This window comes from Petromyzon marinus, unplaced genomic scaffold (genome assembly GCF_048934315.1).
Source record: "Petromyzon marinus isolate PM22_M1 ecotype Great Lakes invasive population unplaced genomic scaffold, UKy_Petmar_22M1.pri1.0 PM_Scaffold_99, whole genome shotgun sequence".
Classification (NCBI taxonomy): Eukaryota; Metazoa; Chordata; class Hyperoartia; order Petromyzontiformes; family Petromyzontidae; genus Petromyzon; species Petromyzon marinus.
In genome coordinates this window covers 44,752-64,758 of record NW_027423709.1, presented here as the reverse complement: position 1 = coordinate 64,758, position 20,007 = coordinate 44,752, and the positions used below count along the sequence as shown (strand labels likewise).

At 46.7% G+C, this 20,007-nt stretch overlaps 1 long non-coding RNA gene across 1 annotated transcript; it reads right to left on the bottom strand.

Moving 5' to 3' along the window:
• Positions 1 to 1,221: 1,221 nt before the first annotated feature.
• Positions 1,222 to 8,617, bottom strand: LOC142923969 (uncharacterized). The gene is made up of 3 exons (XR_012941084.1): positions 8,464 to 8,617; positions 5,252 to 6,237; positions 1,222 to 2,498 (listed from the first exon to the last, which is right to left on the bottom strand). It is a non-coding gene; the product is annotated as an uncharacterized LOC142923969 (long non-coding RNA).
• Positions 8,618 to 20,007: the final 11,390 nt, after the last annotated feature.

Below are 20,007 nucleotides of genomic sequence, written 5' to 3'. Positions count from 1 at the left end.
CACGACGCTTGTGAGCATGGGGACACCGCGTGCTCCCCTCCAGATCGCATCTCCAGCTCACATCAGCTTATACCTCGACCTTACACCTTGAGCTCACGCCTTAAGCTCGAACTTTCAGTTCACACCTCTGCCTCACCACCTTCTGTTGAGCTCCACCAAGCATGCTCGTCTCAGGTTATTTCATCACGAATACAGTAGCCGCATTGTACAAAGACTCCACCGCCACTCAGGGACATCACCATTCACGGACATCTCCGCCACTCACAGCAGGGGCAACGGACACCACTGGTGACATTTCACATATGTGATTGAGATGCTCAGCAGTGGTTTCAGGTGCATTTTGATGACTCCATGAGAACCGTTCTTGATCTGCTGAAGTAGGAGCAATAATCCTCGTGCCACTTTTTTAGTTCGTCCCAGAGCACCCTACACCGACTGGGTCGTGGCAGTGACAGCAGCAGCAGCAGTGACATCGTGGCGCGTCACTGACACGGCTAAACACACATGAGCGGAGACGCAGTGGCGGCGGCAGGCAAAGCACATCCCTCACATGAACACTAAATCAAGCTACACTCTAGCCCACAGATGTGTCAGTCAAAGACAAAGATCCTCCGTAAAGACTTAAGACTGTTGTGGCAAGCGCTGTTAGCGAGCGCCTTATGAAGGCTGACATGGCATGTGAGGTAGCCTAAGCTAAATGAGCACCAGGCACTAATTTGAGACTGAGTCGACCTAGGGGAGGCCTAGTAACGATTTAGATAATCATCACTGGTGTTGGCCATGAGTGGAAATTGAACTCGGGTCGCCGGGTTCGTAGCGCAGCACGCTAACCTTTACACTTCTGCTCACCACAGATCTGTCAGTCACAAGCATACACATTGGAAGCAATCAACATCGGGCATATAAATGGTTCTGTTTAGACAACTTCACCAGTCCATCCAACTGCTGGTGGTAAAGGTAGGTTCACACCTTCTGTTAGCCGAAAATATCACTCGTGTCCTTGAGCATGTGATTGAGTCACCAAGGTGAATGTAGGCAAGGCGAGGCAATCATCTAGAAATGACTGACAAAGGATCTACATTAACCAGCTTTTCGAACAATATTATGACTTCACTTAATACAAAACAATATTCTTAGTAACTATTATTCTTAAAAAATAACAATAACTTATTTTAATGGATGACGCGTAAACAAAGGAGGGAACATGGAAAGGGTGCAGCGATGTTGGAATGTTATTTATTTTGTATTATTTCTTATTTGGGGTGGTGGTGGTGTTGGTAGAGGTAAAGGTGTTTATAGAGTTGGCAATTGTAGGATAGGTAGCGTTGATAGGGCTGTTGTTGGAAAGAGTGATGGTGTCGGTTGGGGTGGTCGTGTTGGTAGGAGTCATTGTGTTGGTAGGATTGGTGTTGGTAGGGTTGGTGTTGGTAGGGGGAGTGGTGTTGGTAGGAATAATGGTGTTGGTATGGTTGGTGTTGGTAGGGTTGGCGTTGGTAGGGTTGGTTTTGGTAGGAGTGGTGGTGTTCGTCGGAGTAGTTGCGTTTGGTAAGGGTAGCGGTGTTGGGAGGTGTGGTGGTGTTGGTAGGTGTGCGGATTCTAAAGGTGGTGGAGTTGGTAGGAGTGGTGGAGCAGGCATTGATCCGGGCCATGAAGAGTGGTCTCTTTGCCCTCATGATCACGAGGCGGGACTCACGCTCAGCTGGGGTGATGATGTGGGAAGGAGTGGTGGTGAGGGTAGAGGAAGTGATGGTGGTCAGGGTTGGGTTAGTAGAGGAGGTAGTGTTAGTAGGTGTGTGGTTGGTAGAGGTGGTGGAGTTGGTAGGAGTGGTGGAGCAGGCATTCATCCAGCCATGAAGAGTGATCTCTTTTCCCTCATGATCATGAGGCTGGACACATGCTCAGCTGGGGTGATGTGGGTAGGGGTGGTAGTGAGGGTAGAGGAGGTAATGTTGGTAAACGTGGGATTGGTCAAAGTGGCGGAGTTGGTAGGAGCGGTGGAGTTGGTGATTGAGCTGGTAGGGGTAATTGAGCTTATTTTAGTGCGGCAGGCATTGATGCGGGCCATTATCATGAGGTGACACCACTCACACTCAGCTGGGATGATGGTGTTGGTCCGGGTGGTAGTGAAGGTGGAGAAAATGCTGTTGGTAGGGTTTGTAGGGGTGGAAGGGGTGGTGGTGTTAGTCAGGATAGTATTGGTAGAGGTGTTGGTATTTAAAAGTGTGATGGTGTTAGTTTTTCGGGGTGGGGTTTGTCATGGTGGTGTTGGTAGGAATGGTGGTGTTGGTAGGAGTGGTGGTGTTGGTAGGAGTGGTGCTGTTGGTGGGTGCGCTGGTAAGTGTTGGTGAGCTATTCATCATGGAGCAGCCATCCAGTTGAGTCTTTAGGGATCTATGGGTCCTCTTGATTTTCATGGGGTGGCACTTGCTCCGAGCCAATTTACACATGGATCCTCTCATGTAGCGGCTTCGGTAAACTCGTCTGCGCTGCGATGACTTCTGTTTAAAACCGGAAACAAAATCATTATGAGAGGCAAGAGATTGCAGTCTCCTTCTTCCCCTGTTGGTCACTCCACTCAAATATGTTTTTTTCACTTGCCATCTGCCACACCACCACCATTGATTGAGCACGAGTGTTGTACCTGCCTTTCAGTGGCAAATATCGGACAACTATTTGTAATCCACCAACATGAACAATGTGTGCTTGTAATAAATGTGTGCGACTTTGTCGAGGATGTGAGTGTGATTTTTTATTGTTTGTTGTTGTAACGTTCTAACCTGCCTCTCCTGTACATCTGTGAAAAATAGCTTAATAGCTCATCGGATTCTTCCAGTATAAATATTCTGATTCTGATTTGTGTCATCTATGCATGTGAGATTATGACATTTGCCTGAGTGATCTATATCCATGATGCCTCTCTGGGTGTGGTGTCTCTGTTGTGGTGTCCTGCTGATGTTCTATGTTACAGTGACGCCAGCATACTCTCTCTCTTATTAGTGGATTCTTCAGCCAGACTCTTAGGCTGGTAATGGTGATCCCCGCGCTCTCCACGTCGTAAGTGATGGCCACCGGCCCACTGTGCAGCATCTTTATCAAGGTCGTCCACCTTGAGGGAGACGGGTATTCTCCATCTTGGGGAACCGTCATCTGTGGTGCCGCCGCAGCGGAGCCGCTCCAGCGGAGCCGTGCCCACCGCCGCGACGCCGTCACCGATGCCTCGGATTTCCCGCCACTCTCCCGGGGCTGGTGCCTTCTCAGACGTCCGCGTTTTGCCCACTGCACAGTCGTGAGGCCGCCGCAGCAGAGCCGCTCTGCCGAGGCCGTGCCCACCGCCGTGAAGCTGCCACCGGGGGATGCCGACGCCAACGCGGTGCACCCTCGCCACCCCCCCTCCCCCCGCACGAACGCACACACGCCCCACGTAGAGCCAGGAGGGGAGGTCACCCGGCCGATAGGTTTTTTTTCCAGAAGTCCCTAATGGGATCGATCTTCATGGTTTCCTGCGGCCGGGAAATTGGGCGATCTTCCCCCTGTAGCTGACATGCACTGCGGCGCCGGGACCTAATATTAAAGTTGCATGGTCACGGCAAGGGCCATCGAGCCACCGCGAGTGGAACCACACACACACAAGCACGGGTCAGTGGACTGGTAGCGGGAGAACAGAGAGCGGATGTCGGAGAGATCACTGCGGCGACATCACCCGAGTTGGGATCCGGGTATCGAAGGGTGGGAAAATCCGAGCCCCTGATTGGACGGGAGGCCAAGGGAGCGAAACGGCGAAATTCCTTTGTTGTAGGTGGGATAAAGGGAGGGGGATTCAGGTAGCAAGGCAGTTCTTCAAGATCATCGCGGTCCACGCAGGAGGGGAGTTAGCCGTTCGAGACGTCCGCGTGATGCACTTCAGCGCAGCCAGGCTCAACCCTCTACTGATCGCTTTTCTACAGCTTCCAGCGCAGCAGAGTGGAAGTACACGTGAGTAAGAGAGAGAGGTAAGTTTGGGCTATTTGATCGAGGGTAGAAAGCAGAGCGATAGGCAGAGGAAATACAGTCTAGGATCTCAAGGGGAATAGGCTGACATCCACTGACCCACACAATTACGCGTAGCTTAACGGGTTGCTTGCGGTAAATAAAATAACTGGTAGGGGAATAAACTGTTTCTTGTGCTCCTTTGGAGGGTGAAGAGGAGGGTGGAGAGTGTTTTGTGTTCGCACGCACACGCGGCTGTTTGCGGCGAATAAAGGAGTAGAGCGTGCTTGGTGTCCGTACCTGTACGATCGTTTACAGTATTGTTCAGCACGCGCGTGCCTACACGACTATTTTTGGTGGTGCCCAGCGCTCGCGTACCTGCGCAATCGCCTACAGTAGCGGTTTGCGCTCACGTGCATGCGCGGTTTACAACGAGGTTGAGCTTTCATTTGTGACCAGGTTCCATCTGAAAAATAAGTTAGTACCTCAGTGGGCTTTGACTGGTATGATGGGGGTGTTCTTGATTTGAAGCTTTCGTGACTGCAGGAATCCATACTCTTTGGTTCTTTCGGCAAAGTCACGTAGGTATAAAATCAAATAAATCAGTCTGCCTCAGCAGCAGACCATGCTTTCCCCACCCGATGATGGACGCTTGTGTTGCACCCGAAACATCGTGATTTACTTTATTTTATACCTACGTGACTTTACCGAAAGAACCAAAGAGTATGATGGGGCTGGTTTAGTTTTATTTGTTTGTGTTTGGGTGATTTGTTAACCTTTCTTGTACTTTGCACTATTACATGTTTTTGTAGTATTTGTTGTTGTAACGTTCTTACCAGCCCCTACCGGACATCTGTGAAAAAGAGCTTTATAGCTCATCGGATTCCTCAACCATTAAAAAATATTATTGTTCTGACTCTACTGGCTAGGGGACATTGTTCTGTCCGCACCAGCGCAACTCACCAACGCCGCACAAGGAGTCCAGCACATGTCCCAAATGCCACGCTGCCAGTAACAAAAAACACCCTTAAAGTTGCAGTGGATAATTTTTAAGTATACTTAATTGAGCAAGGTGTTTGCTTGTTCCAAATGACATATGCAACTTTGTCTAGGATGTGTGCGTGGATGTGATATATACTTGTGTGTGTGGTGTATGCGAGTGAGATTCTTATATCTGCGCGAGTGATCTGTACGCGTGATGCATCTCTGCGTGTGGTGTCTCTGCATGTGGTGTATGTCACGGTGCCACGCTGATGGCCTGTGTGAGCGTGAAGTCGGCACTCACCACTGCATTCTTCAGCCGCCACTCCGAGGCTGAGGAGGGTGATCCCCGCGCTCGCCACCTCGTAGGCGATGGCCACCGGCCCGCTGTGCAGCATCTCCATGAAGGTCGTCCACCCTGAAGGAGCTGGGTCGTCGTCTTCTCCTCCTCCTTGGGGAACCTCCATGCCATGGCTGGGAGAGGAAGCGACTCGAGGCACCCTCTCGGCTTCGTGACCTGTGAGGCGGTTGCTGATGTGGACGGCCACGGTCGCTTTGGTGAGAGGTAGAGGCTGTCCGGCCTGTGGCGGTTGGACCTCCCAGGCTCCCCTCGGCTTAACCAGCTAGTTAGGGGAGAAATTCTTCTCCTCCGTGGGCACAGACGCGAGGAACGCGGAGCTCGCCACGAGCAGCGTCACGAGGGTGCGTGAAGTACTGCGCAGCCCGTGAGCCTCCATGGTGACTGCTACGAGAGAGGCTCCAGGAGGCTTCGTGCAGAGAGGCGCTCCTCAGCAGGCAGCTTGCAGCGTGGCTCTAGCGGCAGACTGGGTGGAAGCGGGTGTGACGTCACGGCCCGAGGGCGGATGTGTGTTGTGTCTCATCTGTGTGTGTCTGTATGTCTGTGTGTGTGTCTGAGTGTTTGTGTGTATGTCTGTGTATCTGTGTGTGTATCTGTGTGTTTGTGTGTGTCTGTGTGTGTGTGCGGTAGTGTAGTGATTAGCGCGCTGTGCTATGAACCTAGCGACCCGGGGTTCAATTCCTGCTCACGGCCACCAACACTGGTGTCGTGTGCCGTGCCGGTCTTCGTAGGTGCTGCTCGTTATGGCTACAAAGGGAGGCCCAGGAGTGGTTGAGGTAATCGTCAGCAGTGTTGGTGGCCGTGAGCGGGAGTCGAACTTGGAGGGCAGCGTGGCATTCACTGCAACAACACCGCCCGCGCTCCGACTGGTACACGGTCCGAACAGTGCAGAGTGCACATAATTCGCGGCGTCTCTCGCACGGTCCGGGTCTCTGTGTGGAGAGCGGGAGACGAAGGCGAGGATCACACAGGGTAGAGGGTGCACGTCGGCACTGCTTCCCACGTCACAACACGAGTCACGTCACATCACAGACTCATCCTCACCGTGAACCAACATCATCAACACAAACCCACATCTTCTTAGTTCTTTCGGTAAAGTCACGTTGAAGGGAAACAATGAAATAATAAAATATATATAAAACAATAAAAATTTTCACGACGTTTCGACCATAACACAAACGGTCGTCATCAGGTGTGTCGGTTTGCATGAATTTATTTATTTTCAAACGGTGTATTTATTTATTTATAAAAAAAAACGTTAGCGCCACGTGCAGCGATTTGGCAGTTTATTTAGAAGAACTAGTCCATCTATGTTCTGAAAAGAGGAGGGGGGAGACGACAAATTTTAATGTATGCTGTCTGAAAGCCACTTTAAGCGTGAACAATCAATTAAGACCTGAAATGGTTTATCAAATCTTTCCAATGCTAAGCCAGAATCCATCTTCTCGGGTGAAATTGTCCCTGTGCTTGTATATGTGGATAGCCCTTCACTTGGAATGGAACTTTCTACAAACAAACTGAGGGCACCCCAATGGGCTCCCCCCTATCTCCGGTTATAGCTAACATTTTCATGGAGAAATTTGAGACTGACGCCATCCAGACTGCCACTGCGCCCAACCTTATGGAAGAGGTACGCGGATGACACTTTTGTCATCTGACCACATGGCCGGCCTGCTCTAGACCAATTCTTCGACCACATCAATTCCATACACCCAGCCATCAGATTTACCATGGAAGTCGAAAAAGATGGCAAGCTACCTTTTTTGGATGTCCTAATTAAAAAGAGACCTGATGGTTCAATGAGCCACTCTGTCTACAGGAAAGCTACCCATACGGATGCTTATCTGAAACCGGATTCCCATCACCATCCATCACAGAAGAATTCTCTCATCAAGACTCTGTATCATAGAGCCCAATGCATATCCGACCAGGAACACATAGGCAGTGAACTCAAGCACGTACACCAAGCTCTTAAGGCTAATGGTTACTCCGACTATACAATCCGCAAAGCTATCACTCAAACCATGAAGAAGTACCCTCTTGAGGAGCCTTTCAAAACCATCACTTTACCCTACATTGCGGGGATCACAAAAAAGATCTCCAAAATCTTGAATAAACACAAGATCCAGGTCCGTTTCAACACATTACATAAAATCCGTGATCTGGTTCCGTCTGTAAAAGATGTGATTCCGGGCATACAATACCCTGGTATCTACAAACTAAGTTGCCTCTGTGGTAGTAGTTACATTGGAGAAACCAAACGCCATGTCTCGGACCGCATTCGTGAACACAAAGGAGACCTTAAACACGGTAGGACCAACACCTCGGCCGTGGCAGATTATTGTTATAATTCAGTAGGCTCACATGACATTGACTTTTCCAAGACAGAGGTTCTTTGTAAGCCATCTGGCTACCATGAGAAATTCGTTCATGAGGCTATCCACATATACAAGCACAGAGACAATTTCAACCGAGAATATGGATTCTGGCTTAGCAATCATTGGAAAGATTTGATAAACCATTTCAGGTTTTAATTGATTGTTCACGCTTACAGTGGCTTTCAGACGGCATACAATGATTGTTTCGTCTCCCCCCTCCTCTTTTCAGAACATAGATGGACTCGTACTTTTAAATAAACTGCTAAATCGCTGCGCGTGGTGCTAACGTTTTTTATAAATAAATAAATACACCGTTTAAAAATAAATACATTTATGCAAACAGACACACCTGATGACGACCGTTTGTGTTATGGTCGAAACGTCGTGAGAATTTTATTGTTTTATATATATTTTATTATTTTATTGTTTCCCTTCAACGTGACTTTACCGAAAGAACTAAGAATATGAATTACTGCAGTCACGAAAGCTTTAAATCACAAACCCACATCATTAACACGGACCCACATCATTAATAAGAAACTCACATCAACGCGAGGTTACATCTTTACCACTCACCCACAACACTGGACATCTGTGAGAAAGAGCTGTATAGCTCATCTGACTCCAGTATAAATATTCTGATTCTGACATGAACTCACATCGTCACGACTCACTCACAACATACCACCACCACTATCAGTAACACCACTAACGCCACCACTCCTCCTGCCAGTACACTACACAGACACACACGTCCTCACCACTCACATCACCACTCACCTACAGTTCCTCACTTCCTCCAGAGAGTCGCTGCTTCTGTCGTCTCGGTGCTTCTCTACCGCCACATGTGAGAAAAAAGATCGGCAGAAACAAGTGGGGGCGGGGCTCGGTGATCACGCCCTCAGTGACGCAATATCCTGTGAGCCCCTCCCCCCCAGCACCTTCCCCCCCCTCTACGCCCCCTCCCCCACTCACATCGCCAAAGACAAAGCTCCCGCGTATTTAGCACTACTAACAACAACCCCACCACTAACAACGCCACCACCAATAACAACCCCACCACCAATAACAACCCCACCACCAATAACAACCCCACTACCACTAACAACCCCACCACCACGAACACCACCACCACTACTACCACACCACCACTAATACACAGTTCTGATCCACACCTCAGCTGCTCCCCACACGCGATGCTTCTGCTGCTCTCTCTACTTCCGCTTCCGCCGGTGAACGTGGCGCCAACTTCTGAAGCGGTTCGCTGCCTGGGCCTCCTCTGGGTCGACTCAGCCTGAAGGTGAGAACCTCGCATGATGTGGACACCTCAGCAGTGGTGGAGGAGAGACAAAGGCGGCCCACAGCCGTAGGCTTCTAAACAGCTGCTGGGCTCACGGCATCGGTTCAAGCAGAGCCCGGCTCTGCTGCTGAGGCACTGAAGGTGGAAAGCGGTCCAGAGTGGCGCTCGAGTTGAGCCATTGCTGCTGATGAGAGGCTGATGGGATCAGTCAAATATACTTTTTTATCTTTGCAAGGAAGGGTTTATTGTGAAGGAGGCGAATCGCGTGCTGGCGGAGGAGGCCTCCACTAGACGCCGCTAATTAGGGTATTTGGTCTACTCTTCCACGCTGATCTCCACGTTTTGGAGCAAGGTGGGCGTACCCACACTTTACCCCACCACATGCGGGTCGTTAGCTCACTGGACTTGCACTGCAGAGGTGCAGGTTCGATTCCATCGCCCACACACCCACCCACTCACTTGCCCACTCACCAACTCACCCACTAACCCATCTATTCACCCACCCACAGGGACATGTGGAGACACGGAGACACATGGACACACGGATACATAGAGCCTTGATAAAGTGGTTGTGTAGGTGGTGTTAGAGTATCAGCATCAATGTGGTTGTTGTGGTTATGTTGCTTGTTATGGTTGTGGTGGTTGAGGTGATGTTGGTTGTGGTGGTTTTGAATGTGGTGGCAGTGGTTATAGTTGTGGTTGTATCGCTGGTTGTAGTGGTGGTTCAGGTTTTAGTTGTGGTGTAGGTGGTTATGTTGGTTGTTATGGTGCTTTTGGTTGTGGTAATAATTGCGGTTGTGGGGGGTATATTTTTTGTGGCTATAGTTGTGTACGTGGAGGTTGGGGTTTTCATGGTTATAGTTACAGTTGTGGTTATGTTATTGTTGTTGTTATACTTGGGGTTGTGGTTATAATTGTGATTGTGGTACAAGTTGTGATGGTTATGTTATGTTTTTGTGGTTATAGTTGTGGTGAAGGTGGTTATGTTGTCTTTCATGGTTGTTGTATGTGTAGGGAGCAGTAGAGTAGCGGTTGAACGCCACGCCACGGACCCGAGAAAGTTCGATTCCCGCTCACGGCCAACACCAGTGACGATCATTTGAACCAGTCCAGGGCTTCCCCTACGTCGACTCTGCCTGAAATGAGTACCTGTTGTGGTGTGTAATAAACATCGCCACTCGGGAGACAAAGACGGTCGGGTGTAGTGCTGGCCACCCACCTGCTTGTGTTCCACACTGCGGGTCTCCATAGGTACTCGCTAACAGAACTTGCCCCAACAGTCTGTTATAGGCTATAGAATAAATCTTTGTCTTTTGTTGTTGTATGTGTGTTGAACTTCTTTCGCACCATATGTTGCCACCTGTGATAACCGGAAATGCGGTTATAGTTGTAGTGGTTATATCATGGTTGTGGTTTTAGTTGTGTCTGGTTTTAGTGCTTAGAGTTGTGGTTATAGATATGGCTATAATTGTGGTTATTGTTGTGGGTGTGGTTATAATTGTAGTTGGTTTTGGTTATAGTTGTGGTTATAGTGGTTATGGTTGTTGGGTATGGTTGTGGCTGTGGTTACATTTGTGGTTACATTTGTGGTTGAATTTGTAGTTCTAGTTGTGGTTGTTGGTTTGTGGTGGTGAGGCTGGTGCAGGTGGTGGGTTGGAGGCCACGTTCCCTGCCCATGCGGTTCCAACAGCGATGGCTCCCTGTGCTATGTGGGTCACATGAACTTGTCTCCCAGCATGCCTTGAAGTCATCATTATAGGAGCCCTCGCCTCCTCTACGCACTCTCCTCCTATCTCTCCCCTCTCACCTCCACGCACTCTCCTCCTACCTCTCACCTCCTCCGCGTGTCTCCTCCTTTCTTTTTTTCCCAGGGTCTCCCTCCTCTCTCTCCCCGTGTCTCCTTCCTCTATGTCGCCGTGTCTCTCTCCTCTCCCTCCCCGCGTTTCCCTCCTATCTTTCTCCGTGTCTCTTCTCTCTCCCCGCTTTTCCCTCTCCAACCTCCTCCTGTCTCCCTCCTCTCTCTCCCCGTGTCTCCTTTCTCTCCCCGTGTCTCACTCTTCTATCTCCCCCTGTCTCCCTCTTGCTTCCCGTGTCTCACTCACTCAGCCACCCACTCAGCCACTCACTCAACCACTCACGTACTCAAGCTTTCAATCAACAACTCACTCACCCAGCCACTCACTCAGCTGCTTAGTCACTCTGCTACCCACTCACTCAACCACTCACTCATTCAGCCTCTCACTCAGCCACTCACTAACTCAGCCACTCACTCCCTCAACCACTCAATCACTCAGCCACTCTCTCATTCAATCACTCACCTAGCCACCTGCTTATTTGTTTATTTTACCAGGTAAGGCCCATAAGATATATCTCTTTTTCAGACGTAACCTGGCCACATATGATTGCCCAATTAAGTGGCATTTTACGTGTCAATTTATATCAGCAACTATAAATGTGGAGTGACAAACAGGAGCCGGGCAAAAATTCACAACGAAGGGGAGAGTGAGAGAAACATGCGAACTCCAAATATACAACAGGCATCAGGGTCAGGATTGTTGTATATATTGTCTTGAAAAATAATAAAAATGAAATGAAAAATGCAAAAGGTGTAATTTTACAAAATTAGGTAATTATGTCAATTTATGCAATTATGCTAATTAGACTCGGCTTTGTTGTCTAGGGGTATTACCAATCGTGATAGTTGTCAGTGATGTGTGGGTTCTGGGTCCATATTTGTCGTGTCACTGGGGTTTATAATAGGCTGGTAGGGTGGGTTCATAATGGCCAGGTAGGGTGGGGTTATAATGGCCAGTGAGAGTGGGGTTATAATGGCCAGGTAGGGTGGGGTAAAATGGCCTTGTCAGGGGTCCACCTCCTCCACCACCAGTTCCACCTCAACCTCCTCCACCTCCCACCTCCTCGCAGGAACCCAGACTCAACAGGTGCCATGGGTTGCCACGCTACGTGCAGGAGGAGGAGCTCATCACTTGAATGTGACGAGCAGTGAGCTTATCACTTGAATGTGAGATGCAGTGCGCTCATCACTTGAGTGTGACATGCAGTGAGCTCATCACTTGAATCTGACATGCAGGGAGCTCATCACATGAATGAATGGGACATGCAGTGAGCTCATCACTTGAATGTGACACGCAATGAGCTCAACACTTGAATGTAACATGTAGTGCACTGACCACTTGAATGTGACATGCAGTGCGCTCATCATTTGAATGTGACATGCAGTGAGTTCGCCACTTGAATGTGACATGCAGTGAGCTCACCACTTGAATGTGACTTGCAGTGAGCTCAACACTTGAATGTGACATGTAGTGCACTGACCACTTGAACGTCATGCAGTGCGCTCATCACTTGAATGTGACATGCAGGGAGCTCATCACATGAATGAATGGGACATGCAGTGAGCTCATCACTTGAATGTGACATGCAGTGAGCTCAACACTTGAATGTGACATGCAGTGAGCTCATCACTTGAAAGTGACATGCAATGAGCTCACCACTTGAAAGTGACATGCAGTGCGCTCATCACTTGAATGTGACATGCAGTGAGCTCGCCACTTGAATGTGACATGCAGTGAGCTCGCCACTTTAATGATATGCAGTGTGCTCGTTACGTGAATAAGACATGCAGTGAGCTCGCCACTTGAATGTGATATGCAGTGAGCTCATCACTTGGACGGGACATGCAGTGTACTCATCACTTGAAAGTGACATGAATTGAGCTCATCACTTGAACATGACATGCCATTTTCTACATCACACGACTATACTGACTAAATATGATGGGTATAGTCGTGTGATGTAGAAAAAAGTTTAGTTGGAGGCATATATTTTTTGTGACGTAAAATTGTAATGTATAATGACTTTTTGTTAGTAGTAGGGTAGTTGCAGTTGCTTAGCGTCAATATACTAAATTCCTCTGCTGATATGTAACCTCAGCTTATTGGAGAGTATATTGAGTATTTTGATTATATTGATGTAGTTTATATTTTAGTTTTTTATCAGTTTACTACACGGTAGTCATTATATAGTGTAGTGTATACCCAGTTACTTAATGTTAACAGCTCAGATTATTGGAGAGTATATTGAGTACATTGATTATATTGATGTAGTTTATATTTATTTTTTTCACATCGGTTTATTGCATGGTAGTAGGGTATGTATAGTTCTTCTTCTTTGGTTCTTTCGGTAAAGTCACGTAGAATGAGAATAAAATAATAAATTGATAAAATAAAATAACACAATAATATTCTCACGACGTTTCGGCCACAACACAAGCGGCCTTCATCAGGTGAAGGGAGCGAGACTGTCTGGTAGGACAGCGCTGGAGTGAGAGAGCCACGTTCAGATCACGGCTTTTAAGCTGTGTGAGAGGAACAAAGAGCCTTGACGAAGGAATTAGCATAAAATTTAGCATTGAAAAGGCTGAATGATTAGCTTGTGACTGGTCACAGAAATAGCTATGTTAAAAGTTAAAGCATACACCTCCGCAGAGGCACCCATTGTTAAAAGGAATTAGCATAGAATTTAGCATTGAAATAGCTAAATTAAGGCATTCGCTTGTAGCTGCTACAGAAATAGTTACGTTGAAGTCAGAGTATACACATTCACCGAGGCACTTAGTACAAATCAAAACAGGAGAATTTAGCATTGAAATAACTAGGCGAATTTAGCATTGAGCTATTCACAGTACTATATAGTGAACCAATAAAAACTAAAATATAAATTACCTTCATGTTATCAATAAACTCTATATTCTCCAATCAGCTAAGCTACCAACCATAAGTCGTTATATATCACAATGCTATATGGCGAAAAAATGGGTGGATTCTTACCCTCAAATTTCCGTACCACGGATAGCTACGGGCCCCGTTCAGACGGACGAGTTCGTCCATGGTCAGAACAGAGGAGGGGGAGAGAGACAGCTGCGAAGCCCTAGTATACTCCATGTTGTAAACCATACCATTAACCGTGGTGTGAGAGGTATTAAGAGGCAATGCTGGCGAAAGAGCTGCGGTCTGAAGGTCATCGTAAAATTACAATTAATTAAGAACAGAAATGATTTAACACATCTTTCCAGTGGTTACTAAGCCTGAATCCATCTTCTCGGTTGAAATTGTCTTTGTGCTTGTATATGTGAATGGCCTCATGAACGAATCTCTCATGGTAGCCAGTTGGTTTGCAAAGAACCTCCGTCTTGGAGAAGTCAATGTCATGTGAGCCCACTGAATTGTAACAGTGATCTGCCACGGCAGAGGAGTTCGTCTTACCGTGTTTCAAGTCTGCTTTATGTTCGCGGATGCGGTCCGAGATATGTCTTTTGGTTTCTCCAATGTAGCTACTACCACAGAGGCACTTTAGTTTGTAAACGCCCGGGTACTGTATGTCTGGAAGAGCATCTTTTACAGATGGAACTAAATCACGGATTTTGTGTACTGTGTTGAATCGGACCTGGATCTTGTGTTTATTCAGGATTTTGGAGATCTTTTTAGTGACCCCTGCAATGTAGGGTAAGGTGATGGTTTTGAGTGGCTCCACAAGAGGATCCTTCTTCATGACTGGAGTGATGGCTTTGCGGATTGTGTAGTCGGAGTAGCCATTAGCCCTGAGAGCCTGGTGTACGTGCTTGAGTTCACTGGTAATGTGTTCCTGGTCGGAAATGCATTGGGCTCTATGGTATAGAGTCTTGATGAGGCAGTTCTTCTGGGATGGATGGTGGTGGGAATCCGGTTTCAAGTAAGCATCTGTATGGGTAGCTTTCCTGTAGACAGAGTGGCTCATTGAACCATCATGTCTCCTTTTAATTAAGACATCCAGAAAGGGTAGTTTGCCATCTTTTTCAACCTCCATGGTAAATCTGATGGCTGGGTGTATTGAATTGATGTGGTCGCGGAATTGGTCTAGAGCAGGCTGGCCATGTGGCCAGATGACAAAGGTGTCATCAACGTACCTCTTCCATAAGGTCGGGCGTAGAGTGGCAGTCTGGATGGCGTCAGTTTCAAATTTTTCCATGAATACGTTGGCTACAACCGGAGATAGGGGGGAGCCCATTGGGGTGCCCTCAGTTTGTTTGTAGAAAGTTCCATTCCAGGTGAAGTATGTGTTGGTTAAGCAATGTCTCACCAGGGGGGGTACATCAGTATGCAGTCCTTGATGAACCAGGTCTTCAATGATAGCGATGGTGTCAGGTACCGGGACTTTGGTGAACAAGGACACCACATCAAAACTGACAAGCAGGTCGTTTGGGGACAGGGAAATGTCTTTGATTGTCGATACCAGGTGAGTAGAATTTAGTACCGCAGAGGTGGTTTTTCCAGTGAAAGGTCGCAGTATATCAGCCAGAAAACGTGCCAGTTTGTAGGTGGGGGAGCTGATAGTAGAGACGATGGGACGAAGGGGTGTATCTTCTTTGTGTATCTTTGGAAGGCCATATAATCTTGGTGGTCTGGCAGCAGAGGGTTTCAACAAGAACTGTTTGTTCTCATCAATTAATGCTGTTGAATCAGAGATAATTTTGTTCGTTTTGGTGACCAGGCTGTTGGTGGGATCTCTTTTTATTTTTGTATAGCTGCCATCGTTGAGTAGTTCTTGAATTTTGTTGTTATATTCTGTTTTGTCCATGATGACAGTGGCATTGCCTTTGTCGGCTGAGAGAACGACAATATCATCCCTCTTTTTTAATTGAGATAATTCAAAACGTTCGTCTTTGCTGATGTTGCTAGGTGGCAACTTAGCGTTTTTGAGGGTTGCAGCGATTTCAGATCTTGCTACGTCTGCAGAGATGTGACTCAAGCCCTTGAGTGCAACGTCGACATGGGCAATTATATCATTAACCGGTAAGTGTCTCGGTGTGACAGCAAAGTTTAGACCTTTAGCTAAAACGGATTTCAGACCATCAGAAATGGAACTGTTACTGCGATTAATTACGACTTTGTTGACGTCTATCTTTTCGGTGTGTGGATCCGATTTTTTGCTGGAGAGGTGATTGAATTTGGAAATCAAATTGTCCCTACATTTGTTCGACATAGTGGCAGCCGAAGAGGTAGTCATATTGTCTACATGTTCCCAATCCGATGTAGACATTGTTGCTGTCAATTTTAAGTGTGATTTGTAGAGTGTCTTGTCTAACTGATCGAGTTCGATGCGTGTAAGTCTGATTTTTTCCGAGATAAGAGCGAAGCTAGTTCTAGCTAGAATTCGTTTTGCATTGAGAGAAGTTGCAACAGCAGAGGTTAGTGTAAATGCGGTTGGTATTACCTTAGAGTCGCGGCATCTCTTCAGAAAGGTGAGAGACTCGATTAGTTGAGCCTTCTTATCCCGAAGTCTGTTGAATGATCTTAAGGATGTGTGGAATCCCTCCCCGTAGAGGCGGTTAAATTTCGATTTAAAGCTTTCGTGACTGCAATGATTCATCTTCTTTGGTTCTTTCGGTAAAGTCACGTAGAATGAGAATAAAATAATAAATTGATAAAATAAAATAACACAATAATATTCTCACGACGTTTCGGCCACAACACAAGCGGCCTTCATCAGGTGAAGGGAGCGAGACTGTCTGGTAGGACAGCGCTGGAGTGAGAGAGCCACGTTCAGATCACGGCTTTTAAGCTGTGTGAGAGGAACAAAGAGCCTTGACGAAGGAATTAGCATAAAATTTAGCATTGAAAAGGCTGAATGATTAGCTTGTGACTGGTCACAGAAATAGCTATGTTAAAAGTTAAAGCATACACCTCCGCAGAGGCACCCATTGTTAAAAGGAATTAGCATATAATTTAGCATTGAAATAGCTAAATTAAGGCATTCGCTTGTAGCTGCTACAGAAATAGTTACGTTGAAGTCAGAGTATACACATTCACCGAGGCACTTAGTACAAATCAAAACAGGAGAATTTAGCATTGAAATAACTAGGCGAATTTAGCATTGAGCTATTCACAGTACTATATAGTGAACCAATAAAAACTAAAATATAAATTACCTTCATGTTATCAATAAACTCTATATTCTCCAATCAGCTAAGCTACCAACCATAAGTCGTTATATATCACAATGCTATATGGCGAAAAAATGGGTGGATTCTTACCCTCAAATTTCCGTACCACGGATAGCTACGGGCCCCGTTCAGACGGACGAGTTCGTCCATGGTCAGAACAGAGGAGGGGGAGAGAGACAGCTGCGAAGCCCTAGTATACTCCATGTTGTAAACCATACCATTAACCGTGGTGTGAGAGGTATTAAGAGGCAATGCTGGCGAAAGAGCTGCGGTCTGAAGGTCATCGTAAAATTACAATTAATTAAGAACAGAAATGATTTAACACATCTTTCCAGTGGTTACTAAGCCTGAATCCATCTTCTCGGTTGAAATTGTCTTTGTGCTTGTATATGTGAATGGCCTCATGAACGAATCTCTCATGGTAGCCAGTTGGTTTGCAAAGAACCTCCGTCTTGGAGAAGTCAATGTCATGTGAGCCCACTGAATTGTAACAGTGATCTGCCACGGCAGAGGAGTTCGTCTTACCGTGTTTCAAGTCTGCTTTATGTTCGCGGATGCGGTCCGAGATATGTCTTTTGGTTTCTCCAATGTAGCTACTACCACAGAGGCACTTTAGTTTGTAAACGCCCGGGTACTGTATGTCTGGAAGAGCATCTTTTACAGATGGAACTAAATCACGGATTTTGTGTACTGTGTTGAATCAGACCTGGATCTTGTGTTTATTCAGGATTTTGGAGATCTTTTTAGTGACCCCTGCAATGTAGGGTAAGGTGATGGTTTTGAGTGGCTCCACAAGAGGATCCTTCTTCATGACTGGAGTGATGGCTTTGCGGATTGTGTAGTCGGAGTAGCCATTAGCCCTGAGAGCCTGGTGTACGTGCTTGAGTTCACTGGTAATGTGTTCCTGGTCGGAAATGCATTGGGCTCTATGGTATAGAGTCTTGATGAGGCAGTTCTTCTGGGATGGATGGTGGTGGGAATCCGGTTTCAAGTAAGCATCTGTATGGGTAGCTTTCCTGTAGACAGAGTGGCTCATTGAACCATCATGTCTCCTTTTAATTAAGACATCCAGAAAGGGTAGTTTGCCATCTTTTTCAACCTCCATGGTAAATCTGATGGCTGGGTGTATTGAATTGATGTGGTCGCGGAATTGGTCTAGAGCAGGCTGGCCATGTGGCCAGATGACAAAGGTGTCATCAACGTACCTCTTCCATAAGGTCGGGCGTAGAGTGGCAGTCTGGATGGCGTCAGTTTCAAATTTTTCCATGAATACGTTGGCTACAACCGGAGATAGGGGGGAGCCCATTGGGGTGCCCTCAGTTTGTTTGTAGAAAGTTCCATTCCAGGTGAAGTATGTGTTGGTTAAGCAATGTCTCACCAGGGGGGGTACATCAGTATGCAGTCCTTGATGAACCAGGTCTTCAATGATAGCGATGGTGTCAGGTACCGGGACTTTGGTGAACAAGGACACCACATCAAAACTGACAAGCAGGTCGTTTGGGGACAGGGAAATGTCTTTGATTGTCGATACCATGTGAGTAGAATTTAGTACCGCAGAGGTGGTTTTTCCAGTGAAAGGTCGCAGTATATCAGCCAGAAAACGTGCCAGTTTGTAGGTGGGGGAGCTGATAGTAGAGACGATGGGACGAAGGGGTGTATCTTCTTTGTGTATCTTTGGAAGGCCATATAATCTTGGTGGTCTGGCAGCAGAGGGTTTCAACAAGAACTGTTTGTTCTCATCAATTAATGCTGTTGAATCAGAGATAATTTTGTTCGTTTTGGTGACCAGGCTGTTGGTGGGATCTCTTTTTATTTTTGTATAGCTGCCATCGTTGAGTAGTTCTTGAATTTTGTTGTTATATTCTGTTTTGTCCATGATGACAGTGGCATTGCCTTTGTCGGCTGAGAGAACGACAATATCATCCCTCTTTTTTAATTGAGATAATTCAAAACGTTCGTCTTTGCTGATGTTGCTAGGTGGCAACTTAGCGTTTTTGAGGGTTGCAGCGATTTCAGATCTTGCTACGTCTGCAGAGATGTGACTCAAGCCCTTGAGTGCAACGTCGACATGGGCAATTATATCATTAACCGGTAAGTGTCTCGGTGTGACAGCAAAGTTTAGACCTTTAGCTAAAACGGATTTCAGACCATCAGAAATGGAACTGTTACTGCGATTAATTACGACTTTGTTGACGTCTATCTTTTCGGTGTGTGGATCCGATTTTTTGCTGGAGAGGTGATTGAATTTGGAAATCAAATTGTCCCTACATTTGTTCGACATAGTGGCAGCCGAAGAGGTAGTCATATTGTCTACATGTTCCCAATCCGATGTAGACATTGTTGCTGTCAATTTTAAGTGTGATTTGTAGAGTGTCTTGTCTAACTGATCGAGTTCGATGCGTGTAAGTCTGATTTTTTCCGAGATAAGAGCGAAGCTAGTTCTAGCTAGAATTCGTTTTGCATTGAGAGAAGTTGCAACAGCAGAGGTTAGTGTAAATGCGGTTGGTATTACCTTAGAGTCGCGGCATCTCTTCAGAAAGGTGAGAGACTCGATTAGTTGAGCCTTCTTATCCCGAAGTCTGTTGAATGATCTTAAGGATGTGTGGAATCCCTCCCCGTAGAGGCGGTTAAATTTCGATTTAAAGCTTTCGTGACTGCAATGATTCATCTTCTTTGGTTCTTTCGGTAAAGTCACGTAGAATGAGAATAAAATAATAAATTGATAAAATAAAATAACACAATAATATTCTCACGACGTTTCGGCCACAACACAAGCGGCCTTCATCAGGTGAAGGGAGCGAGACTGTCTGGTAGGACAGCGCTGGAGTGAGAGAGCCACGTTCAGATCACGGCTTTTAAGCTGTGTGAGAGGAACAAAGAGCCTTGACGAAGGAATTAGCATAAAATTTAGCATTGAAAAGGCTGAATGATTAGCTTGTGACTGGTCACAGAAATAGCTATGTTAAAAGTTAAAGCATACACCTCCGCAGAGGCACCCATTGTTAAAAGGAATTAGCATAGA